Below are 26993 nucleotides of genomic sequence, written 5' to 3' on the forward strand. Positions count from 1 at the left end.
TAGTAATACCCGCCCTCCTGTATGGCTCAGAGACATGGACCATGTACAGTAGACACCTCAAGTCGCTGGAGAAATACCACCAACGATGTCTCCGCAAGATCCTGCAAATCCCCTGGGAAGACAGACACACCAACATTAGCATTATTATCCAGGCCAATATCCCCAGCAGTGAAGCCCTGGCCACACTTGATCAGCTCCGCTGGGCAGGCCACATAGTTTGCATGCCAGATACGAGACTCCCAAAGCAAGTGCTCTACTCGGAACTCGTCCGCGGCAAACGAGCCAAAGGTGGGCAGAGGAAACGTTACATGGACACCCTCAAAGCCTCCCTGATAAAGTGCGATACCCCACTGACACCTGGGAGTCCCTGGCCAAAGACCGCCCTAAGTGGAGGAAGTGCATCCGGGAGGGCGCTTAGTTCCTCAGAGTATGCAGAAATCAAGCGCAGGCAGCGGAAGGAGCGTGCGGCAAACCAGGCTCCCCACCCACCCTTTCCTTCAACCACTGTCTGTCCCACCTGTGACAGAGTCTGTGGTTCTCGTATTGGACTGTACAGCCACCTAAGAACTCATGCTAAGAGTGGAAGCAAGTCTTCCTCGATTCCAAGGGACTGCCTATGATGATGATGTTGAAGCAAAGATCATTGCATCTTTTAAGGGAAGAGTAAACACTTGAAGCAGAGGAAAATACAGGGTTATTAGGAGAGCACGGGGCAGTGGGATTAGTTTCAGATTTCTCTAGCAAAGTGCTAGCATAGACATGCGGGCCAAATGGTGTAAATGTCTATGGTTGTATAATTCTATTTACTCGCAGATCCATAACAGGAGCCCTTTGTATTATATCAGCCTTTTATTTTGTTTCCCAAATGACTAGAACACCAGACTAATTGTGTTCAACACAGGTGCTCTGAAGTCGCAGTTGGACTGATGCTTTGTGAAATGGATGAATTCTGCAAACACCACTGCTGGTTTTCTTCAGTAAGTGCCTCCTCAGAGACCAATGAAGTTTGGCACAGCTTTCATTTTGTGTGGCGCTCAGGGCTCATATTGTAAGAGTGGTAATGGTCACTCTTTCTGCAGGTGCCAGTTCACAATGTGAATGGCAGCTCCCCTTCACAACAGTGATTCCAAATGCCATTGTTTCCTGGGGAGGTACTGCCTGATGAATCCCAGAATCAGTAGAGTGTAACTTCACTCACAAAATATCAGTATGACAGCAGCTGGGGCACCATTGTTTAAAATAGAAGTATTCTTCACATACAGAAGTTCAGGAACATTGGGAACTGATCTTACAAACACATGCTACATGCGATATTTAGCTGTAACAACATTGTCCCATGTCACTTAAGAAGAAAATAAATGTGCTTTTTCTCTACAACCACATCTCAGAATTACTTTCGATTTGACACGTTTGTGCAACTCTGTTAATATAAGGACTTGAACGATATGTTCTGTTTGTTTTTTCTGTTGGTCTCTTTAAAAAAGAGAAACTATAATAATGAATTGTGCTCAAAGTATCCTATGTCTTTCAGATTTACTGCGTACACAGACATTCTGAGATATCCATTTATGACAGTTTGGGAAAACATTTTATTACACCAACTCAAATCTGCTGAAGCTTGCGCTTGTCTGAGGAATATAAATGTCTTCAAACGTAATCCTTTGCACTGATTGGATGAATCATTTGCATTTGGGAGCCATTTACCTCAATTTTAAACTTTCACACTGAGCAGTGTGAGGGTAAAGACATTGGGCTAAAAATTCAAGGGTTTAGCGCCAGCTGTTACTGCCCAATTCGGGGAAAAAATGGCCACCACCGGACTTTCGCCCACTGCCAGCGAGTCCCGCAGTGGCCGGCATTTTCGGCAGGTTGGCAATGTTCATCAAAAGTATTGTAATGAGTCGGAGCGTGACGTCAATTGGCGAGCAACGCCAAGTTGATGCCCGCTCATTCATTTCGGATATTGTGTCAGCTGTGGGTCAGTGGGTAGCACACTCGCATCTGGATCACAAGGTTGTGGGTTCACATCCCATTCCATGGGCTTGAGCACAAAAATCTAGGCTGACACTCTAGTGCAGAACTGAGCGGGTGCTGCACTGTCAGAGGTGCCGTCTTTCAGGTGAGATGTTAAACCGAGGCCCCATCTGCTCTCTCAGGTGGACGTAAAAGATCCCATGGCACTATTTTGAAGAAGAGCAGGGGAGCGATCCCTGGTGTCCTGTCTATATATCCCTCAATCAACATAACAAAAACAAATTATCTGGTCATTATCACATTGCTGTTTGTTGGAGCTTGCTGTGCGTAACTGGCTGCTGTGTTTCCCACATTGCAACAGTTCACTTCAAAATTACTTCATTGGCTGTAAAGCATTTTTGTCATGTATTCAACTGTCATTGTAACCCATGTATAAACTGACCTAAGTTGTACACCGTGAGAACGTTGACCACTAGGTGATGAACTTGTGGGAGACACTCCTAACCTAGACTTTCAGCTTTAAAAGGGGAGCTCCACCCACCTTCATCACTTCAGTAAAGGTTACTGGTCACAGAGTGACCTTCTCTCAAGTATGGCCTCGTGTGCATTTATACTGTATAGTAAGGACATATTATTGGCGACGAGAAACTGGGATTTAAACCACGCGAGCATGGCCACTAGCAGCACAGATGAGAGGTACTGTGTTGGTGATGATTGGGACGATTTTATTGCGAGACTACAGCAAAGTTTCATCACTAAGGAATGGCTGGGACAGGATTCGGCCGACAAATGCAGGGCTCATCCCCTGACGGTTTGTGGATCCAGGACGTACTCCCTGATGAAGCACCTTCGAGCGCCAGAAAAGCCGGCGGACAAGACTTTTGAAGAACTCAGTAAGTTGATCGGGGAACACTTTAAACCGGCGAGCAGCATGCACATGGCGAGACACCAGTTTTACACGCACTGGCGGCGAGAAGGACAAAGCGTTCCAGACTTCGTGGCAGACCTCCGGAGACTGGCGAGTCTATGTAAGTTCCCAGATGCATGCAGAGCGGAGATGCTGCGAGGCTTTTTTATTGAGGGCATCGGGCACGCTGGGGTTTTCAGGAAACTGATTGAGACCAAAGACTTGACCCTGGAAATGGCGGCTTTGATGGCCCAGACATTTATTGCAGGGGAGGAAGAGACCAGAATGATGTTTGACAAAAATCTTGATTTAAATGCAGTAAATGGACAGGGAGTCAACATTGTTAACGCGGCGCATAGTTCTCCAGGCAGACAGGGGCAATCGGACATGCCTGAGCATGTAGTCGAACCCAAAGGGGAATTCAACAGAGACAATGGCTAGCTGAACGGCAATTCATGCCATTGCAAGGGACAATGTGGCCAGTAATGGGGCCATCAACATCTGTCAATGGTGCGCTTAAGGACAGTAACAGAGACAGTCAGAGACGATCGACTGGTAGTGGACCTTTTGTTTCCAACAACGGCTCATGTTGGAGGTGTGGAGGCAAACACACAGCCAGAGCTTGCAGATATCAGCAATATACCTGCAGAAACTGCAACATCAGCGGTCACTTGGCGCGTATGTGCAGGAAACCTGCAGCCAAGTTGATGTACGAGGAGGACGGGGACAATGTAAGCCCTACGAGGCCAAATGGACACTGGGGGAAATTGCTGGAAGCTGAAGTTCAGCAGGTTCATGTGGAGTACATATACAGTTCATATACCAGGATGCCACCGATAATGATGGAAGTGCTCCTCAATGGCATCCCAGTATCCATGGAGCTAGACACAGGGGCCAGCCAGTCCCTGATGAGTATCAAACAGTTCGACAAGTTGTGGACGCCCAAGGCCAGGAGGCCAAAATTATTGCCAATTGACGCACAGCTACGGACATATACAAAGGAGAACATTTTGGTGCTAGGCAGCGCCACGGTAGTCGTGACCCACAAAGATTCGGAGAACAGGTTGCTACTCTGGATTGTCTCAGGGGATGGTCCTGCACTGCTGGGGAGGAGTTGGCTGGCTGTCATGAACTGGAAATGGGGCGATGTCAATGCAATTTCTTCTGTGGAGCGAATATCATGCTCACAGGTCCTGGACAAATTTGACTCATTATTTCAACCCGGCATGAGGACCAAGGTAGTGATTCACAAAAACCCGGACATCAGGCCAGTACACCATAAGGCCAGAGCAGTGCCATACGTGATGCAGGAAAAGATAGAAGGCAAATTGGACCGCCTGCTTAGGGAAGGCATCATCTTGCCAGTCGAATTCAGTGACTGGGCAAGCCCGATTGTGCCGGTTATGGGTCGGTGAGGATATGTGGTGATTACAAGGCCACCATCAATCGGGTGTCACGCCGAAACCAGTACCTGCTACCGAGAGCGGAAGACCTCTTTGCGATGCTATCTGGTGGCAAACTTTTTTCAAAATTGGACCTGACCTCAGCTTACATGACCCAGGAGCTGGCGAGTGAGTCGAAGAAGCTGACCACCATCACGACACACAAGGGGTTGTTTGAGTACAACAGATGTCCATTTGGGATTCACTCGGCCGCCGCAATCTTTCAATGAAATATGGAAAGCCTCCTCAAGTTGATTCCAAGGACAGTGGTTTTTCAAGGCGACATCCTCATCACGGGTTGTGATACTGAAGGACACCTTCGCAACCTGGAGGAGGTGCTATGCAGACTGGACCGGGTAGGTCTGCGACTGAAAAAGGCGAAGTGCATCTTCCTAGCTCCAGAGGTAAAATTCCTGGAAATGAGGGTAGCAGCAGACGAGATTAGACCTACTGCGTCCAAAACAGAAGCGATCCAGAGAGCACCCAGACCCCGTAACACAACGGAGCTGCATTCATTCCTGGGGCTCCTGAACTATTTTGGTAACTTTCTTCCCAAATTGAGCATGCTGTTAGAGCCACTACATGTGCTCCTATGCAAAGGTCGCAAATGGGTCTGGGGGTACAGCCATGAAAGGGCTTTTGATAGAGCACGAAATTTGTTATGCTCCAACAATCTGTTAACGCTATATGACCCATGTAAGAAACTTGTTTTAACATGAGATGCGTCGTCCTATGGGGTCGGGTGTGTGTTGCAGCATGTTAATTCCAAGGGTCAGTTACAGCCGGTAGCTTATGCCTCCAGAAGTCTGTCCCAGGCAGAACGGGGCTACGGGATGGTAGAAAAGGAAGCGCTTGCATGTGTATATGCTGTAAAAAAAATACACCAGTAACTGTTTGGTAGGAAATTTGAGCTGGAGACAGATCACAAACCCCTAACGTCCCTTTTGGCTGACAACAAGGCCATAAATGCAAATGCATCGGCCCGCATACAGAGGTGGGCACTCACGTTAGCCGCCTATGACTATACAATTCGGCACAGACCGGGCACTGAAAACTGCGCCGGTGCACTCAGCAGGCTCCCACTAGCCACCACCGAGGGGACTACCGAGCATGCTGCTGAGATGGTCAAGGCTGTTGAAGCTTTCGAAAGCGAAGGCTCACCCGTGACAGCCCTTCAGATTAAAGTCTGGACAAATAGAGACTCGCTACTGTCTTTAGTCAAGAATTGTGTCCTGAATGGGGACTGGGCAGCCACATACGGGGCATGCCCTGAGGAATTCAAACCATTTCACAGGCGCAAGGATGAACTCTCAATTCAGGCCGATTGCCTACTGTGGGGAAACCGAGTAGTCATGCCCCAGATGGGCAGAGAGATGTTCATCAGAGAACTCCACAATGTGCACCCGGGCGTTGTCATGATGAAGGCAATTGCCAGGTCACACGTTTGATGGCCAAGGATAGATGCAGACCTGGAACTTTGTGTTCGCAGGTGCAACACGTGTGCCCAGCTAGGCAATGCGCCCAGGGAAGTCCCCCTTAGACCCCTGGTCCTGGCCCGTCAAGCCATGGTCACACATCCATGTGGACTATGCAGGTCCTTTCATGGGAAAAATGTTTTTGGTTGTAGTAGACGCCTACTCCAAATGGATCGAGTGTGTCATTCTCAATTCAAGCACATCCTCTGCCACAGTAGAAAGTCTACGGGCAATGTTCGCCGTCCATGAGCGACAATGGCCCGTGCTTTACAAGCATTGAATTCCAGGACTTCACGGCAGGAAATGGTATCAACCATGTCAGAATGGCACCGTTCAAGCAGGCCTCAAACGGCCAGACGGAACTAGCAGTGCAGATAATCAAACAAGGGATGCTCAGAATCCAAGGGGGTTCCCTACAAAGCCGTTTATCACGCTTCCCGTTGGCCAATAGATCCCGACCACATTCGCTCACAGGGGTCCAACCCGCAGAGCTGGTAATGAAAAGGACGCTCAAAACCAGGTTATCCCTTATATACTCCACCATGAAAGAAATTGTTGAGAGCAGGCGCCAGTCACAATGTGACTACCACGACGGGAATGCGAGGGCGTGATGTATTGATGTCAATGACCCTGTCTTTGTCCTCAACTACGCTGCAGGGCCTAAATGGCTCGCAGGCACTGTGATTGCCAAAGAGGGGAATAGGATTCTGGTAGTTAAACTCACCAATGGACAAATCTGCCGCAAACACGTGGATCAAACAAAAAGAAGGTTCAGCAACCCCACGGAAGAAGCAGAGGAAGAACACGATGTAGAGTTCACTCCTCCATAGGTGATCGAACACCGGAACCAAGCAGAGGAGAGCCCAGTCGCTGTAGGCAGTCCGGACAGGCCTGAGACACCACAAACAGCAGACACTCAGGTCAGCGCCCAACAACCAGACCCCAACTCAGGCGCTCTACAAGACTTAACCTATGATCCCAATAAGACTTTGGGGGGGGGAGGTGATGTCATGTATTCAACTGTCATTGTAACCCGTGCATAAACTGACCTAAGTTGTACACCATGAGAACATTGACCACTAGGTGGTGAACTTGTGGGAGACACTCCTAACCTGAACTTTCAGGTATAAAAGGGGAAGCTCCACCCAACTTCATCACTTCAGTGCTGGCTAATAAAGGTTACTGGTCACAGAGTGACCTTCTCTCAAGTATGGGCCTAATGTGCATTTATACTGTATAGTAAGGACATATTAATTTTGAGATGTCCAGTGGTCGTGAAAGGCACTATATAAATGCAAGTCTTTCTATCTTTCTTTCACCGGTCCGATTGCCGCCCTCTCTAAAGCACGCCTGTGCGTATAGCTGTTGAAGCATTTCAGCAGCATTAACGGGCCATGAGGAGTCTGGCAGGACATTGTAGACGAAGATGGTGGCTGACAATTGGGAAACACCTCAGATGGATGCCAGAACGTCAAACGCCTCCTTAATTAAGGTTCTCCTTTCATCATATTTTGCCCATCAGTATGGTTGGGGGGGGGGGGCAGTGGGGAGAGGGTTGTATTTTCTGGTAGCTTTCTGGTTGGCCTACAGTGTTTGTGGGTCAGTAAATCAATGCGTGAAACCTTGTGGAACAAGCTTTTAGTTCTGAACTAAACACCTGCACAAAACTACAAATCCCTCGGTAGATTCCCAGCAAATAAAAAAACAAATTCCTAAAAAGCACCAGATTGCCTAGAACTGCATTGCAACATTTGAAGATCTGGTAAGATCTTTTACCTTTATGATAACATCACCAGAACGTCACCCTGCAGTAAATCGGCTTAAGTGTTTAAGGAATTAATTCATTTATTCACAATTCCAAAACCAATTATTTATCAAATCATTATTTTGTGTCGAGTGTGCAAGACCTGGCATGATTACTACACACTTATACACTTGCAAGGATAACCATTGGGGAAAGATTAGAGTTAGAGAACGCAGATGCATTCATTTCATGAACTGCTAAAAAATTAACAAACATCGGGTGGCCGGTAATATTGTCACAAGTGCGTCAACTGTTCCGCCCATGGCCCACAGTTTCGCTCCTTCTTGCCCGTTCTCCTTCACTGCAAGCGGGAGACAAATACAACCTTCCGCCTCCTGCTGAACTTAGTGCTGGAAGGAGCACGTTACACCACAAAATCTCCGCACCACTGATGTTAATTAGCAGGTAGCACCAAAATAGCGAAGCTGCCTGCGCGCTCTCTGAGGGGCAGCCATTAGTCTTGGCCGGCGCAATTACTGGCAGGTTTCCAGCGTACTGATCAAAAGATTTATTTGCTTCTAAACATGTAACTTTCCTTAAAACTCCTATGATTTACACCACACAGTTGAATAAATCTTGACTTTGAGTGATTGTGTAAAATGAGTGATAGCAAGTCAGCAGTCCATTTTACATCTCCCCCGATTTTTATTTCAATTGACTTCACCTATTTTACACTATCGCAAAAAGTCAAGTTCGACCCCTGTGTTCCAACCAGCTATGAAATTGGGTAGCAGGGTGCACCTACCCCTTCCTATATCATTTCCCATACAATGACATCCCAACTATGGCTCTTCCTCATAGGAGGAAATAAATGCATCATTGGATAAAGATTACACTACCTCGGTGCTGGCGAGAGAGCAGCTTGGGCAGGCTCCTGGAGCAGGTTATTGGGCCTGAAGCTTTTGTTCTCAACGTGTGGCATAGAGGGCCAAGAAAAAAAAAGAGAAAATGTATCTGAAACAGGGACAAAATGAAAAAAGTGAAGTTTAAAAAACAACATGCAGGACCCTTGATGCATTTTCTCCCTTTAAGTTTGTACTTGATTAAAGTATCTTGTTTGAAGCAAGACCCATTTGGGAGATTTTGCTTTATTATAGCAAATGATGTTGATCTCCACATCCCACACTGCTTGTCCCTGGATTTGGAATCGACAGTAGTGAGTGTTGCCTGGCCAGTGCCACCTGTGCACTAAACACACGCTTCAAGGGCAATCGCTCTTAGCTTTGAAAGTGTAACATTTATAAAGTACGTTTTGCAAATTAATGGACTTCAGCTATCAACTTTTAGACCAGAAACAACCTGTCTACAATAGTATTATCATTTAGTTCGAGCTTCCAGTGGTTATTTTGGCAGTAATCCTACTTTCAGTATAATTACTACAAGTTCACATTTTGCACATTAAATTAAACATAGCCATGAGTGATTAGAATACAATGGATAAAACACCAATTAAGCAAATCATTCATTGACTACAATAAAGTATGTCAATTAAAAAATAATGTGCAGGATGAACTGCAGCAGACCTGCTGTGCAATGATGTAATTGGGAGGCAACCATAATTCATAGTACAGTAAACATAGAAACATAGAAACATAGAAAATAGGTGCAGGAGTAGGCCATTCGGCCCTTCTAGCCTGCACCGCCATTCAATGAGTTCATGGCTGAACATGCAACTTCAGTAGCCCATTCCTGCTTTCTCACCATACCCCTTGATCCCCCTAGTAGTAAGAACTTCATCTAACTCCTTTTTGAATATATTTAGTGAATTGGCCTCAACAACTTTCTGTGGTAGAGAATTCCACAGGTTCACCACTCTCTGGATGAAGAAATTCCTCCTCATCTCGGTCCTAAATGGCTTACCCCTTATCCTTAGACTGTGACCCCTGGTTCTGGACTTCCCCAACATTGGGAACATTCTTCCTGCATCTAACCTGTCTAACCCCGTCAGAATTTTAAACGTTTCTATGAGGTCCCCTCTCATTCTTCTGAACTCCAGTGAATACAAGCCCAGTTGATCCAGTCTTTCTTGATAGGTCAGTCCCGCCATCCCGGGAATCAGTCTGGTGAACCTTTGCTGCACTCCCTCAATAGCAAGAATGTCCTTCCTCATGTTAGGAGACCAAAACTGTACACAATACTCCAGGTGTGGCCTCACCAAGGCCCTGTACAACTGTAGCAACACCTCCCTGCCCCTGTACTCAAATCCCCTCGCTATGAAGGCCAACATGCCATTTGCTTTCTTAACCGCCTGCTGTACCTGCATGCCAACCTTCAATGACTGATGTACCATGACACCCAGGTCATTTGCACCTCCCCTTTTCCTAATCTGTCACCATTTAGATAATAGTCTGTCTCTCTGTTTTTACCACCAAAGTGGATAACCTCACATTTATCCACATTATACTTCATCTGCCATGCATTTGCCCACTCACCTAACCTATCCAAGTCGCTCTGCAGCCTCGTAGCATCCTCCTCGCAGCTCACACTGCCACCCAACTTAGTGTCATCCGCAAATTTGGAGATACTACATTTAATCCCCTCGTCTAAATCATTAATGTGCAGTGTAAACAGCTGGGGCCCCAGCACAGAACCTTGCGGTACCCCACTAGTCACTGCCTGCCATTCTGAAAAGTCCCCATTTACTCCTACTCTTTGCTTCCTGTCTGACAACCAGTTCTCAATCCATGTCAGCACACTACCCCCAATCCCATGTGCTTTAACTTTGTACATTAATCTCTTGTGTGGGACCTTGTCGAAAGCCTTCTGAAAGTCCAAATATACCACATCAACTGGTTCTCCCTTGTCCACTCTACTGGAAACATCCTCAAAAAATTCCAGAAGATTTGTCAAGCATGATTTCCCTTTCACAAACCCATGCTGACTTGGACCTATCATATCACCTCTTTCCAAATGCACTGCTATGACATCTTTAATAATTGATTCCATCATTTTACCCACTACCGATGTCAGGCTGACCGGTCTATAATTCCCTGTTATCTCCCTCCCTCCTTTTTTAAAAAGTGGGGTTACATTGGCTACCCTCCACTCCATAGGAACTAATCCAGAGTCAATGGAATGTTGGAAAATGACTGTCAATGCATCCACTATTTCCAAGGCCACCTCCTTAAGTACTCTGGGATGCAGTCCATCAGGCCCTGGGGATTTATCGGCCTTCAATCCCATCAATTTCCCCAACACAATTTCCTGACTAATAAGGATTTCCCTCAGTTCCTCCTCCTTACTAGACCCTCCGACCCCTTTTATATCCGGAAGGTTGTTTGTGTCCTCCTCAGTGAATACCGAACCAAAGTACTTGTTCAATTGGTCCGCCATTTCTTTGTTCCCCGTTATGACTTCCCCTGATTCTGACTGCAGGGGACCTACGTTTGTCTTTACTAACCTTTTTCTCTTTACATATCTATAGAAACTTTTGCAATCCGTCTTAATGTTCCCTGCAAGCTTCTTCTCGTACTCCATTTTCCCTGCCCTAATCAAACCCTTTGTCCTCCTCTGCTGAGTTCTAAATTTCTCCCAGTCCCCGGGTTCGCTGCTATTTCTGGCCAATTTGTATGCCACTTCCTTGTCTTTAATACTATCCCTGATTTCCCTTGATAGCCACGGTTGAGCCACCTTCGCTTTTTTATTTTTATGCCAGACAGGAATGTACAATTGTTGTAGTTCCTCCATGTGGTCTCTAAATGTCTTCCATTGCCCATCCACAGTCAACCCCTTCAGTATCATTCGCCAATCTATCCTAGCCAATTCACGCCTCATACCTTCAAAGTTACCCTTCTTTAAGTTCTGGACCATGGTCTCTGAATTAACTGTTTCATTCTCCATCTTAATGCAGAATTCCACCATATTATGGTCACTATTCCCCAAGGGGCCTCGCACAATGAGATTGCTAATTAATCCTCTCTCATTACACAACACCCAGTCTAAGATGGCCTCCCCTCTAGTTGTTTCTCGACATATTGGTCCAAAAAACCATCCCTTATGCACTCCAGGAAATCCTCCTCCACCGTATTGCTTCCAGTTTGGTTAACCCAATCTATGTGCATATTAAAGTCACCCATTATAACTGCTGCACCTTTATTGCACGCACCCCTAATTTCATGTTTGATGCCCTCCCCAACATCACTACTACTGTTTGGAGGTCTGTACACAACTCCCACTAACGTTTTTTGCCCTTTGGTATTCTGCAGCTCTACCCATATAGATTCCACATCATCCAAGCTAATGTCCTTCCGAACTATTGCCTTAATTTCCTCCTTAACCAGCAATGCTACCCCACCTCCTTTTCCTTTTATTCTATCTTTCCTGAATGTTGAATACCCCTGGATGTTGAGTTCCCAGCCCTGATCATCCTGGAGCCACGTCTCCGTAATCCCAATCACATCATATTTGTTAACATCTGTTGCACAGTTAATTCAGCCACCTTATTGCGGATACTCCTTGCATTAAGACACAAAGCCTTCAGGCTTGTTTTTTTAACACCCTTTGTCCTTTTAGAATTTTGCTGTACAATGGCCTTTTTTGTTCTTTGCCTTGGGTTTCTCTGCCCTCCACTTTTCCTCATCTCCTTTCTGTCTTTTGCTTTTGCCTCCTTTTTGTTTCCCTCTGTCTCCCTGCATTGGTTCCCATACCCCTGCCATATTCGTTTAAATCCTCCCCAACGGCACTAGCAAACACTCCCCCTCGGACATTGGTTCCGGTCCTGCCCAGGTGCAGACCGTCCGGTTTGTACTGGTCCCACCTCCCCCAGAACCGGTTCCAATGCCCCATGAATTTGAATCCCTCCCTGCTGCACCAAAGGTGGCTTACTGACAACGGAATGCTTACTTAACTTTTTGGGTAGAAGCACAAACCCATTTTCTCTCTCTATTCTTCATCCTATTCTTTCTCCTTTTTCTTCCAGTTTACTGCTCTGCCCGCTGACAGCTTAAGTTGCCTTCCAAAGCTGGAGAGGTGTGAATGAAGGTCTGGAGGCTCATAGAACAACAAACCTGTTGAGGCCACAGCGAGGTGTAGTCCACAGGCCATTGTATGACAACCATTTGAAATGAAACCATTTTCTATGGTTTCTCTGTTACTGAGCGTGCCCTACCCAAGTGCTATTGTGAGAATAATTAGAGGAAACCAATCCAGTAAAGACAACTTTTAATTAATTCTAAGCAGCTTCCAGCCTTTGATTCATATCCCATAGGTTTCAGCCCCAGCTGTCCCTGTTATGTTCAGAATAACTCCACAAGACTGTAAGTTCAAACTGTTGTGACCTTAGTCTCTTTAATGTTACTCCTGAGTGAGGAAGGAGCATGGTAGACTGCCTTTTATACCTACTTACCCGGGGTGTGCAGGTGATGCTTGGGCCTCCACCAGGTGTGCCCCCTGGTGGCAAGTCTTACACACTAGTTAAGTTTACATACATAACATCACTCACTCCCCAAAGTCTTAGATACAAGTTATTTACAAGTTGAGGTGATCAGGAGCTCTACGTTCCCAGGTTGATCGGCTGAGTTGAAGTCCTGGCATGGGTGAGTTGGTCGGATCATTGCTGCACTGCAGCGCAGCTGGTCTGATCGGGCTGTCGGGCCTGGTGGGTTCATCCTCGTGGTTGGCTGCGAGGTCGATTGCTGATTGGGTGTGTGTTGGTGGATCAATGATGGTAATGTCCTCTTCAAACTTTTCTTAGTTGTCAGGGAATTGCAGTTTGGTCGGATCCAAGTGCTTTCTGCATGTTTGTCCATTCAAAAGTTTGACAACAAACACCCTATTCCCCTCCTTGGCTAAAACAGTGCCAGCAACCCATTTGGGAAATTGACCGTAATTAAGAACAAACACAGGGTCATTAACCCCATTGTCACGTGACACAGCCGCGCGATTGTGGTACATGTTATGCCGGTGACGCCGGGTTTCTACATGATCATTGAGATTCGGGTGGACTAAGGGGAGCCTGGTTATGAGTGCTCTCTTCATTAACAATTCTGCCGGGGGAACACCAGTAAGTGAGTGGGGTCGTGTCCGGTAGCTGAGCAGAATCCGAGATAACCGCGTTTCAAGCTCTGCTTGATAGTTTGGATTGGCCGTTCTGCTTGACCATTGGATGTGGGCTTAAACAGGGCAGACATGACATGCTTGATGCCATTGCGGATCATGAACTTGTTGAATTCTGAGCTGGTTAAACATGGTCCATTGTCACTAACAAGGACGTCGGGCAAACCATGGGTGGCAAACATGGCCCGGAGGCTTTTAATGGTGGCAGTGGACGTATATTATTATACATTCAATCCATTTAGAGTAAGCGTCAACTGCTACTAGGAACATCTGTCCTAGAAAAGGGCCAGCGAAATCTACATGGGCCCTGGACCACAGTTTGGAGGGCCATGACCATAGACTCAGTGGGGCCTTCCTTGGTGCATTGCTCAACTGTGAGCAAGTGCTACATTGGTGTACACATGACTCCAATTCCGAGTCAATGCCAGGCCACCAAACGTGTGGCCTGGCGATAGCCTTCATCATGACTATGCCTGGGTGGGTACTGTGTAGGTCATGAATAAACGTTCCCTGCCTTTTTTTGGCAAAACTACACGATTTCCCCATAGGAGACTATCGTGATGGCCTTGCTCAGATCTAGCGATTCGGCAGACAGCAGTTTGCGAAGAATGACCTCGTGGCCGATTCCAAGCACGAAAAAAATCCTGCAACATTGCCCCCAAAAATCCAGCAAATACGCACGGTCCCACAAGGCGTCTTAGGTCAGCAACATAGCTCGCAACGTTCTGGTCCTCGGAGCGCTGGTGCGTGTAAAAGTGATACCTGGCCATTAAGATGCTCTCCTTCAGCTTGAGATGTTCCCAAACCAGCGTGTACAACTCTGCATATGTCTTCTCCGTTGGTTTCGTTGGTGCTAGCAAACTTTTGATGAGGCCATATATCGTGGACCCACAAACTGTGAGGAGAATCACCCTGCGCTTGACCGCGGTCTCTTCCGTATCCAGCTCGTTGGCCACGAAGTACTGGTCAAGATGCTCAATGAAGGCTTCCCAATCATCACCCTCAACAAATCTCTCAAGAATACCAATGACAGCCATAGCCATCTGAAAGTTCGTGATCTGATACTCGTCGCCAATTGTTATGTTCAGAATAACTCCACAAGACTGTATATCTTAAGCTCAAACTATTGTGACCTTGGTCTCTTTAATGTAACTCCAGAGTGAGGAAGCAGCATGGTAGACTGCCTTTTATACCTGCTTGCCCGGGGTGTGCAGGTGACCCTTGGGTCTCCAACAGGTGCGCCCCCTGGTGGCAAGTCTTACACACTCGTAAAGTTTACATACATAACAGTTCCAAACATTGTGTGTGTGTTTTATAGCTGTTCAGATAGCAACAAGGCTGAGAAAAACAGTACAATTTGTTAAAACTTTAAAAATTAGTGCTGATAGTTTTGCTGTGATACCAATAATTTCTGACATATTGGCAAATGTATTTGTCATCTTCACTAGTTCATACATTGGTTTTAATGTCCTCAAAATTCCCCTTGAGTACTCCAGGAAGCCTCATGTTTATCAAGACTGGCACCATCAAAACTGAATGGTTATTCTGTACCCTGTTATAGAGGAGGATGTAATGTTTTGTATATTGTGATAGCACAGTGCCTTAGTGTGGCATGTGCTACACCCCAGATTGGGAGATTTGGTTTAAAATCTCAGCTTTTGCCCATTTGCACACATACATGCAGCAGCAAAAATACAAATGTTCTCAAAATCTCAAAGGTATCTCTGTAGGTTCCATAGGTTGGGTGATGTCTGAAATTCCTCAACTGTATGAAAAATACAGGAACCTCTATAAAGGGTGGGAGTACTTTGAGTAGAAGCAAGTTTCTTAGATGAGGAGATGAAGGGGGAAATTGGCAGGTATCCCAATGTAGGCTGCACCTCAGTTGTTCTCTTCCAGCTAGCCTCAAGAGCATCATTGGTGGAATTTAAGATTGTTGCCTGTTCATCCTGTCAGGCAGACTCAAAGACACAAAGCAGAAAAATATAAGCATAGAAATTACTGTTGGAAATATTAGCAGACAACTGTTTCACGTGTTCATAGGACATTTCTTTGTCTGTTATCTTAACAGTGGTTCGAACTCATTTATTTTAAATAGAATAACATCTCCGGTAAATTAAGGAAAAGAGAACGATCGATGAGAATGCTAAGTTTTTACAAACTAAAATTATCAAAAGTAATTTCTAACCTACATTTAAAAAATAAGAGAGAGCTGTAATTCCTCATGGCCAATATTTTAACCTGAGTTGGTGGTATGGGATTTCTACTTAGGGACCCTTGTCATCTGCTATAACTATTTTCCAGTGTAGGTAAAAACTAATTATACATTTTTTAAATGTTATGGTTGGTGGTGTTCGTCTTTCTTATGGATGAAATAAGATTTTCCAGTCTGAAGGATAAGGTGGAAGAACCAGACCTCTGTGATCTCAGGAAAGATTGACCCTACTGAATGTTCTGGACTGGTCCCATTTACTATTCAAAGTGAGCTCCCTGCACGGAATGGGACTTTTGCTTGGAGCCCCCGGGGGTGGGGGGAGGGGAGCAATCTGGTGCAGCATCAACCTTTAATGGGTTTCAGGCCACATTTAAAAGGATGTGGCCATTTAACAGATAAGTGACTGCACATGGGTATAGCAATCATTGCTAACCTTTCCCAAGGCTATAACAAAAGTTGCTAGCAAATATAAAATGGTGGAAAAACAAATGTGGAAGTGGGAAACAGAGTCTGTGTGTATGTGAAGGAGTGGCATAGCACCCAAAACCCTAATTTGATAGTTGCTGAAGTGAAGGTGGTGCAAGGAGATTCTCCGGTTTGGTACTCCAGGGCACTTCTCTCAGGGGACAGTATCTTTGGTGAGGCATAGCTCATTGCTCCTGGCTGAAGTTGAGGTAACTGTGCAGTTGATGTTAAGCACATTGGTTGGAGTAGTAGTGGTTGATCCTGATTGTTCATCTCCTATTGCCTCAAATCTCCCTTTAACCCATCTCACTGCTTGTTCTTGTCTTCCTTCAATGTGTTCAGCAAAATAGGACTTATGGATGTACATTTTCTGCATTGTGGCTTGAATCGCTCAATACAAAGTTTCCTGCTCTATTATCTGCTGACTCTCTGTTACCTCATTGTCACCTTAATACAATGAGTGCTGGAACACAAGCACATGCAAACCTTTAATTGGTGCTTAAAGAGCCCTTAACAAGCCAAAAATTCTAACTAAGAATTAAACCTGGCCAGCACTGGAAGACATTTTAGAAGTTTGAGAGAAAATGCATTAATACCGTGTTTTATGCTACCCCACAAAATTACTATACATTAGCAGATACATTAGCATGACAGATCATGCATTGCCTGATTGCATTGCAAGCACATGGTTGGAATCTTGTCCTGCTGAGGACACAAGTCTTAGGCCCCTATTTTCCACTTGCTGGATTTTTGGCGCCCGCGCATATTAACGTATGATTTTATTGTGTATGTTTGCGCCAGAAAAAAAAAATCAGGACTTTAGCCAAAGAAATATTTGAATTTGGCACAGCGCACTCCGAAGTTAGACTGGGGGTGAGGGCGAAGCTTCAAATCTGCGCTAAAAACTCTCTGGGCGTGCGCAAAAAGCTGAAGTTGCCAAGGCAACCAGAGACGCTGAAGCCCGCTCCCCCGAAAGGACTGCTTCCTACTGGCTGGACCCGCTGCAATCCTCGGCCGAATGGCCCTCCCGCCCCCGAACTTCAACTCGCAGGGTGAGCGGGACTGAGCAGGGGATTATTCGGCCTAGGATTGCAGCGGGTCCAGCCGGTGGGGATCAGTCCTTTCGGCTCGAAGATAGCAGATGGGGAGCAGTCTTTACGGCCCGGAAATCTTCTTCCCTTGCTCCAAAAAGAGTTCCATGTGGAAAAAAAAGGTATCTTATCGTGTATTCTTATTGCCTCGCTCCTGTCCCCTTGTGCCCCGTGCTGATTCCTTAAATTAACGTATTTTTTTTGCGCTGAAAAAAATCGTGGATGGCCAAAATCTATTAAGTCCAGAATAACGGCTCCTGGTCTCGTTTTGACTCGTGTCTGCGGCAAAAATGTTTTAACTGGTGCACATGGTCGGCGCCGGTGTCCAAACGTTGGTGAAAGTTGCAAAGTGAGTACTTCACGCCAAAAAACGTTTGGACGCCAAAAAGCGGTGCACAATTGTAGCGAAAATAGTGGACTTACTGTGTCTAATAGGAGAGGCCTTTTGTTTTAAAGTGGTGCTTCTAAATATCTTTATATTGGAAAAAGTAATAGAAAGTCAGACATTCCACACTACTTATTGCTGCTAGTATAGATACTGGCGTCAAAAAACATAGGGGGAGAGGCGGATCACGACATTACGCGTGGACCCCGTGTATCTCGATTCTGGCCTAGTTTCCAGCACACTGAGGTTACAGCAGGAGTGCACCAGCATGGCTGTCGATTTTCAACCCCACCAACAGCAACATACTTTTACGACCGAATGTTGTTACATTATTATCAGTTACAACAATTCGGGAAAAAAATGACTGCCAATTGGACAACCTCGACAAATCCTCAAATATGTGCTTGTTCAGCATTATTGTATTTATAGTTTGATTGAAATGAGTACATAAGAAAATATTAAGCTTCGAGTGAGAAAAGGCCATTTAAGCTATCAAGGGTATTTTATGTGCATTGGTCTTTTTTTTATAGATTTTGTACTCGGCAGACTTCTAAATTGTTATAAAAGTGTTATGGCAATTATAAAAGTTCATTTAATATCACAATGTCCCAAATCATTAACATTTAAAATAATCTGACTTTAAACTATTAGCTACTTTTGGCAATGTGTTTAAAGTCAGATGTCTCTAGCGAACGCTTTTAAATATGTTAAGGGTAGGCTTGATCAGAAGTGACAGTATAAACAAAATGAGTAAGATGGATTGTGACCCCATTTAAATACATGAAGCTTTACGTATTCTCAGAGAGGAGGCAGCAGAGAAACACATTATATTGTTTAACCAAATCCATGAGACTTGACAGGCCTGCCATTTTTGCACAATTTTAAAAATAATTTGGTTTTCCTCACCCACATAATGTGCATTTTATACATGTCAGAGCTCCAGGAAGTCTTCTTTCCCTTTCTCTCTCTTTTTACTACTTTACTTCTGTAAGGGATATATTATTGTAGCAGACAGAAAGGTGGTCAGAACAATGCTGAAGATAGTGAACTAATCAGTATTAGTGGGGTCTGAGGAATTGCCTATGTATGTAACACTTGCTTATGTAGGTATAGCACAATTATAACACATTAAAACTGTATCCTTAACCTTAGTAACACTTAAACAGTCGAAGTCAGCAGTTACAATTTTGATTAGAAGTCTCTGAGGAAGAGATAAGGAAGCCAGTATTTTGGTACAGTTACTCCAGGCGATGTGCAGACTGGGGTAGAGGTCAAATAACAGAACAACACAATGATGGGAGATGGACAGTTGCATACACCATTCAGAGCCAGCCTGATGATAATCGCCAAATCAATGTAACTCCGCTGATAGCAATAGACCTATTGATGATTTTGTAGGAGGGTAGCTCCTCTCCAAAGCCTGTATAAATTATACTCAAAACCTCATGTATTTCGGAGGTTCCACGACTGAATCTTCCCGTGCATTGCTCGAAATAAAGCTGGTAAACCTGAGATTTCGTTTGTTTACTTCTGTGGTCACTATACAGTGGGAGCTGGGCGAGGTGTCGATTATCTATATCAGTTAATCCACCCCGAGGAAGAGAAGCCTTCCTTTTACCCCTACAACTTCCTTCATTTTTTTTCTTTCTCTCACTCTCAAACTCATCTTCTGGCAGTGGTTACTGTTTACTTACTTGAACGCTTGAGCTTGACAACTGTAGCATTCATTTAAAAAAATCTTGCATTTACATTGCATCTTATTGTGGTAAAACACACAAGAACACTTTTCACTCCAGAGTGAAAAATCTGTCACTTGGTTGATCCATCCAGACATATAAAATTATTCTATCCTGGACTTACCACTACTACTATCATTGCCTGCTAATTTCCCTACGTAAGAAATATTAGGGTTTCCAAGCCTACATCAGCAACAAGATACATATCAGGGTGTTCCCTGTGAGCTGGCAGCATGTGTAGTACCTCACTGCTGGCATGGGCTTGGAAGCTTTCAGCTTAAATTCCTTCCTTTACTTCCCTGAAAAAAAATCAAGTAGTACAATAGCCCTTGATCCTCTTCACAACGGATATCAATCTAGCTCTTTTTTAAAGGTGCCAATTGAGCCCATATCAACCACCATCAGGGAATCTGTTCCATGTATCTCACCACCCTGGAGGCAAAAAAGATTTTCCAATCTCTAACTTTCTCGAGATTTGTGAATTTTGTATTTGCATCCCCCTGGCCGATTGTCAGTGTCCCGGTTCAATAGCTTACCAACTTTAATTATATCTTAAACTTTCATTATTTCAAAAATATTTATCATGTCTCCCCTCATCCTTTTCTTGAACAAAAATAAACGTACTTGCATGACACTTTCTTTACAACTTGGCTCCCAATCATTCTGGTCTCTCTCCTCTAAACCCTTTCTAAAGGTGACCAAAACTGTACACCATACTTCAGGACTGGTCTCATCATTCATTTGTGCAATGTCAGTACAATGTATGGTGACTTCTAATGCAGTCTCCTCCTGATATATCCAATATCTGATTCTCCTTATCGACCACTGCTTCACATTGACCAAAGGCTTTCCGAGCATGAATAACGATTCCTCCCAAATCCTTCTCCTTTTCTATCTCTGCCAATGGAAAACCTGCACCTTGCCAAGTCTGCCATCCACAGCTGCAGGATGTATAAGAATGCCAGGTGGGATTCCAGCAACTGTTTGCCCACATTTCAGACTATTGTTTGTGCCTAGATGACCCTTGAACACCATCAACATGTGGAGTCCACTGTCTCATTGGGTGTCTCCCATGACTGGTGGGCACTGCAAGGAATTTTTGTTTCGATTTCACTTAATTTTACCTCTTTGATATAATTTTGTTATTCTACTTACTTTTGCTCGTTTGGTTAAAGCTCATTTTGAGTGGGTCAACCACTTGCTGAAATTTTAGTGTGCTGCCCCTTTAATGAGAAGCACTTGATTGTATCCCAAGGATTTTAGGCTTGCTAAATCCCACATTTCCTCTGGTCTACTTAAAATAGGCCCCTTTGATATTTGTTTGAGTGAGCCAAATCTTCTTTGAATTTTAATTACGTTGCCCCTTTAAAGGGAGGCATTTTTTTAAGTCCAGTAAGGTTGGGCTTAATCAATTGCATAGTTCCCATGGGCCTACTTAAAACAGAATCCTTTCATGTTATACATATGTTCATTATTAGCTGTTCCGATCAGCATTACCCTACATTTATCTGTATTTTAATCCATTTTCTATTTCTGAGCTCAAACACATAATTGACCTTAGCCTCTAAAGATGATCAATCTTCTTTACTAATCATTATCTGCCTACATTACATTACATCATCAGAAAATGTAATAATACGAATACAGACACTTTGCTCCATATCATTCACAAATACTGTGAGTAACAGAGATCCTATTACGGATTTCTAAAGAACACTGCTGGTTACTGTTTCCCAGGCAGACCACTTTGTATGGATCAACATCCTTTGACTTTTATTCCTAAACGAATTCACAGTCCATCTGGACAATTTGTTATCTAGTAAACAGACTGGTAGAGAAGGAGAATTGGGGTCAATTAGCACCATTTAAAAGGAGCTGGACTGAAGGTTATAGAAATATTTAATGCTGTTTGATTTTTTTTCAGGGAACGTCAGCAAACAAAATCAGTGTTCCCTAAAGTAGGGATCAATAATTAGAAGTGAAGTCCATAATATAATCATATATAAACTCTGACTGGAGGGGATTAAAGGGCTGGATGGCCTCTTGCTCTGAATATTCTTATGTTCTTATCTGTTCCTTAAACCTTAACAGTTCCTATTAATCTCACATGAGGAGCTTTGTTGAATGTCTTCTGAAAACCCAAGTAAGCAATAATGACTGGATTACTTTCACCAACTACCTTGGTTACTTCCTCAAAAATTCCAGTAGGTATGTTAGACATGACCTGTTACATCTACTACCGTTCTGAGTGTGCCCTATGACACTTGTTAGGATTCAAGCTTTCTCCCAATACTTTAGTGCAGATGACAAAAAGACAGTTTCCATAACCAGACCAGAAGTTTCTTATAGACCAAAATCTGTGTCTTAGGTTTGAGAGCGGCACAACAGGCTGTAGGATTAACAATTACCTCCAGTTATAATATATTATGCACCAGAGATCACATGTCTCTGAAAGGTAGAAAATTTATAGGTGTAATGTATTTGCTTCTTGGGTTCTTTGCTTAAGAATTCATAGCAACACATTGCTATTAAAAACTAGTTGGTTTATAAATAAAGATTTAACACTGCACATTACCAGTTTATCCACTAGGCTCCCAACTCCAGCGGAAGGCCGCGAGCGTACCGGTGGATACCACATGCTCCATCTCCAGGGACACCTTGGCGTGAACGTAACTGCGAGTCCTTGAACTGACTTTAAAACTTATTGCATAAGACTGTCCTGTGCACCACCCTCCAGGCCAAGTCCCCGATAGATAAAGGGAGGACTCCCGCATGGAGAGCACTCCATTGGGTGCAACAGCTCTACAACTATTTTAGTTGATAACTATAAATCGAGTGCCCCCTGATTAAAGGGGGGGGGGCGCTAAAACCACAAAATTAAACAAATTAAGCTTTTGATTGTAAATTTAAATCAAATTAAAATTTGGTTGCCGGGGCTGATGATGCACTCCAGTCCCTCCGGTGCCCACCTCTCGCGAAAGGCCGCGGGCGTACCGGTGGACACCGCGTGCTCCATCTCCAGGGACACCCTGGCTCAGATGTAACCGCAGAAGAGAGGCAGGCAGTCGGGCTGAATGACCCCCTCGATCGCCCGCTGCCTGGACCAGTTGATGGACACCTTGGCCGTGCCCAGGACCAGTCCTACAAGGAGGCCTTCCGACCTGCCCACTCCCCTCCGCGCCGGGTGCCCAAAGATCAGGAGCGTGGAACTGAAGTGCAACCAGAATTTGAGGAGCAGCCCCTTCAAATATTGGAAGAGGGGCTGCAACCTCACACATTGAACATAAACATGGAACACAGACTCTTCCAGACCGCAGAAATTACAGACGGCCTGGGAGTCTGTGAACTGACTTAAAAACTTATTGCACAAGACTGCCCCGTGCAACACCCTCCAGGCCAAGTCCCCAATAGATAAAGGGAGGACTCCCGCGTAAAGAGCCCTCCAATGGGTGTGACAGCTCTACAACTCTTTTGGAGTAAACAAAATAAACTTTAAATCAAGTGCCCCCCGATCTGGGGGACACTCCAGACACTTTTCAACTGTCCCTTTTTTTTTAATGTATTTGTATTTTTTTGTTTTTTGTGGGGTTTTTTTGTGATTTTTTGGGGGGCATTAAAATCATATATTTTACAAGTGCCCACTATAAAAGGGGAGGGGCTCACTAAAACCGGCAATTAAAACAAATTAAACTTTAAAACATATAAAATCAAATTAAAATTTGGTTGCCGGGGGTAACAATGCACTCCAGTCCCTCCAGTGCCCACCTCTCGCAGAAGGCCACGAGCGTACCGATGGACACCGCGTGCTCCATCTCCAAGGACACACTGGCCCGGATGTAGGCGTGGAAGACAGGCAGGCAGTTGGGCTGAATGACCCCCTCGACCACCCGCTGCCTGGAGCGGCTGATGCCACCCTTGGCCGTGCCCAGGAGCAGTCCTACGAGGAGGCCCTCGGACCTACCCGCTCCCCTCCGCACAGGGTGCCCAAAGATCAGGAGTGTGGGACTGAAGTGCAACCAGAATTTCAGGAGCAGCCCCTTTAAATAATAAAACAGGGGCTGCAACCTCACACACTCCATAAAAACATGGAACACGGACTCTGCCAGACCGCAGAAATTGCAGGCGGCCTGGGAGCCCGTGAACCGGCTTAAAGATTTGTTGCACGGGACTGCTCCGTGCACCACCCTCCAGGCCAAGTCCCCGATAAATAATGGGAGGACTCCAGCGTAGAGCGCCCTCCATCAGGGACCCCCGCCTCCTCCGGACGGCAAGATGGTACGCCATGGTGTGTCCGGACGGCCGGCGAGGATGGCAAGGGTGAGAGTATGCAGGAGCAGCCGGTACAGGAAACCCCTCCGCGCAGAACTGAAAGGCACGGAGGGGATTTCCCCGAGGCGGCTCAAGTTGTGAGGCGCCGACTCCCGAGGGAGGTTCCGGGGTTTGGCGCTGATGAGGAATTCCGTCCGGACGGGGGTCAGTTCGGACGGGATCTCCCCACGTGCTTGAGCCTCCTCGACACACCTAACGGAGTCAGGGCTCAGAGCTGTTTTTAGCGACTCGATGGCATCGGCCGCGCGGTGGACGTCGGCCGAATTCAAGCGCGTGCCAGCATGTCTGGCGCCAGCCAGCCCGCTCCTCCGCCATCGAGCAGATCCCTGACCCTGGTCACCTCGCCAGCCACAGCCCTCTCGTCCGACTGCCACCTAAAACCTCGGTCGTGGAGATACGGATTCCCGAGCAGCAGCTCCTGCAGGACAGCCACCACTCCAGCCGGTGGAGAGCTGCGCTTGGTGGAGACTTTGTTCCAGACCCTGGTGAGTTCCTTGTAAAAGACAGGCAGCTCCTGGACGGCGGTCCTGACGCCCCCCAAGCTCACAAATAGGAGCTGCATGTCGTAGTTGAGGCCGTGCTGCTGGCGGAAGAAATACATCGCCAGCGCATGCCACTTAGGAGGTGGCTCAATGTAAAGGTATCTCTGTAAGGTCTGAAGACGGAAAGTCGCTAGCTGGGTGCTGATGCACACCAACGACTGACCGCCCTCCCTAAGCGGGAGACTCAAGACCGCGGCAGAGACCCAGTGCTTCCTGTTGTTCCAGAAGAAGTCCACCAGCTCTTTTTTTTCTCGGCGACAAACGCAGGGGAAGGGGTTAAAGTGACCAGCCGGTACCACAGCATAGCGGCCACCAGCTGGTTTATGACTAGCGCTCGACCCCTGTAGGACAGCACTCGGAGCAGTCCTGTCCAGTGCCCTAGGCGAGCGGCGACCTTGGCCTCCAGCTCTTGCCAGTTCGCCGGCCAGGCTTCCTCGTCGGGGCTAAGGTAGACTCCCAGATGGAGGAGATGGGTCGTGCTCCAGGCAAAAGGCCTGAGCTCCTCCGGCAGGGAGTCCACCCGCCATTGACCCACCAGGAGTCCGGAACATTTCTCCCAGTTGATCCTGGCGGAGGATGCGTCGAGCAAATCTCCTGGCACTCACGCATCCTCCGCAGGACAGCGGGATCCTCGACCGTGAGGAGCACGTCATCGGTGTAAGCCGAGAGGACGACCTCCACGCCTGGCCCTTGCAGAGCCAGTCCCGTCAACCTCGTCCGCAGGAGGCGCAGGAAGGGCTCCACGCAGATGGCATATAACTGGCTGGACATGGGGCATCCCTGGCGCACCCCTCTCCTAAAGCGAAGGGGCGCCGTCAAGGACCCGTTAACCTTAATCAGCGACAGCTCTACAACTCTTTTGTGGGGGGCAACAAAATAGTTAGATCAAGTGCCCCCCGATCTGGGGGACACTCTAGACACTTAACTGTCCCTATTTATTTTAAGTTTTTTGTTTCTTTTTTTTTGTTTTTTTATGTTTTTTTGGGGGGGCATTAAAACCATATATTTTACAAGTGCCCCCTATAAAAGGGGAGGGGGACACTAAAAATCCAGCAATTAAAATAAATTAAACTTTAAAACATATAAAATCAAATTAAAATTTGGTTGCCGGGGGTAACGATGCACTCCAGTCCCTCCGGTGCCCACCTCTCGCGGAAGGCCGCGAGCGTACCGATGACACCGCGTGCTTCATCTCCAAGGACACCCTGGCCCGGATGTACGCGCGGAAGAGAGGCAGGCAGTCAGGCTGAACGACCCCCGACAGCTCTACAACTCTTCTAATGTTTGCCTGTTTACTTTAAATCAAGTGTCCCCCGACTACAAACATTTCCCAAGGCCCTTTTTTTTTGTATTTTTGTAGGTTTTTTATGTGTGTTTTTTTTTTGGGCTCTAAAACCATAATTTACAAGTGCCCCCTATAAAAGGGGAGGGGGACACTAAAACCGGCATTTAAAACAAATTAAACTTTAAACCATTCCAACAGCTCCACAACTCTTTTAGGGTAAACAAAATGAAACATTAAATCAAGTGCCCCCCGATCTGGGGGACACTCCAGACACATTTAACTGCCCTCTTTTTTGTTTTTTTGGGGGCTTTTTTGTATTTTTTGGGGGGGTTTTTTTGGTGGTTTTTTTTTGAGGCATTAGAATCATATAATTTACAAGTGCCCCCTATAAAAGGGGAGGGGGGACACTAAAACCCGGCATTAAAACAAATTAAACTTTAAAACATAAAATCAAATTACAATTTGGTGGCCGGGGGTGATGATGCACTCCAGTCCCTCCGGTGCCCACTTCTCGCGGAAGGTCGCGAGCGTACCAGTGGACACCGCGTGCTCCATCTCTAGGGACACCCTGGACCGAATGTACGCGCGGTAGAGAGGCAGGCAGTCAGGCTGAACGACCCCCGACAGCTCTACAACTCTTTTGGGAGAAAAACAACTAAACATTAAATCGTGCCCCCCGATCTGGGGGACACACAAAACATTTTCAAGGCCCTTTTTTTTGGTGTGTTTTTTTTGTTGTTTTTTTGTATTTTTGGGGTTTTTTTGGGCACTAAAATCAATTTTTTTTTCCAAGTGCCCCCTATAAAAGGGGCGGGGGGACACTAAAAACACCGGCAATTAAAACAAATTAAACTTTAAAACATAAAATCAAATTAAAATTTGGTTGCCGGGCGTGATGATGCACTCCAGTCCCTCCGGCGCCCACCTCTCGCGGAAGGCCGCGAGCGTACCGGTGGACACCGCGTGCTCCATCTCTAAGGACACCCTGGCGCGGATGTACGCGCGGAAGAGAGGCAGGCAGTCGGGCTGAACGACCCCCTCGACAGCCCGCTGCCTGGACCGGCTGATGGCACCCTTGGCCGTGCCCAGGAGCAGTCCTACGAGGAGGCCCTCGGACCTACCCACTCCCCTCCGCACAGGATGCCCAAAGATCAAGAGTGTGGGACTGAAGTGCAACCAGAATTTGAGAAGCAGCCCCTTTAAATATTGGAACAGGGGCTGCAACCTGGTACATTCAATAAAAACATGGAACACGGACTCTTCCAGACCACAGAAATTGCAGGCGGCCT

At 46.0% G+C, this 26993-nt stretch overlaps 1 long non-coding RNA gene across 2 annotated transcripts in view; it reads left to right on the forward strand.

The window, feature by feature from the left end:
• LOC139266903 (uncharacterized) overlaps positions 1–26993 on the forward strand; it is a 63474-nt gene that overhangs the window by 25829 nt on the left and 10652 nt on the right. Inside the window, exon 1 of one of the 2 annotated variants that reach the window (XR_011593800.1) lies at positions 17384–17549. The exons of the other annotated variant lie outside the window; for it this stretch is intronic. This is a non-coding gene — a long non-coding RNA (uncharacterized lncRNA). Of the gene's footprint in view, positions 1–17383; positions 17550–26993 lie in introns of those variants that run through there. 2 annotated transcript variants of the gene reach the window in all.

The sequence above is a fragment of the Pristiophorus japonicus genome, chromosome 7 (genome assembly GCF_044704955.1).
Source record: "Pristiophorus japonicus isolate sPriJap1 chromosome 7, sPriJap1.hap1, whole genome shotgun sequence".
NCBI classification, from domain to species: Eukaryota; Metazoa; Chordata; class Chondrichthyes; family Pristiophoridae; genus Pristiophorus; species Pristiophorus japonicus.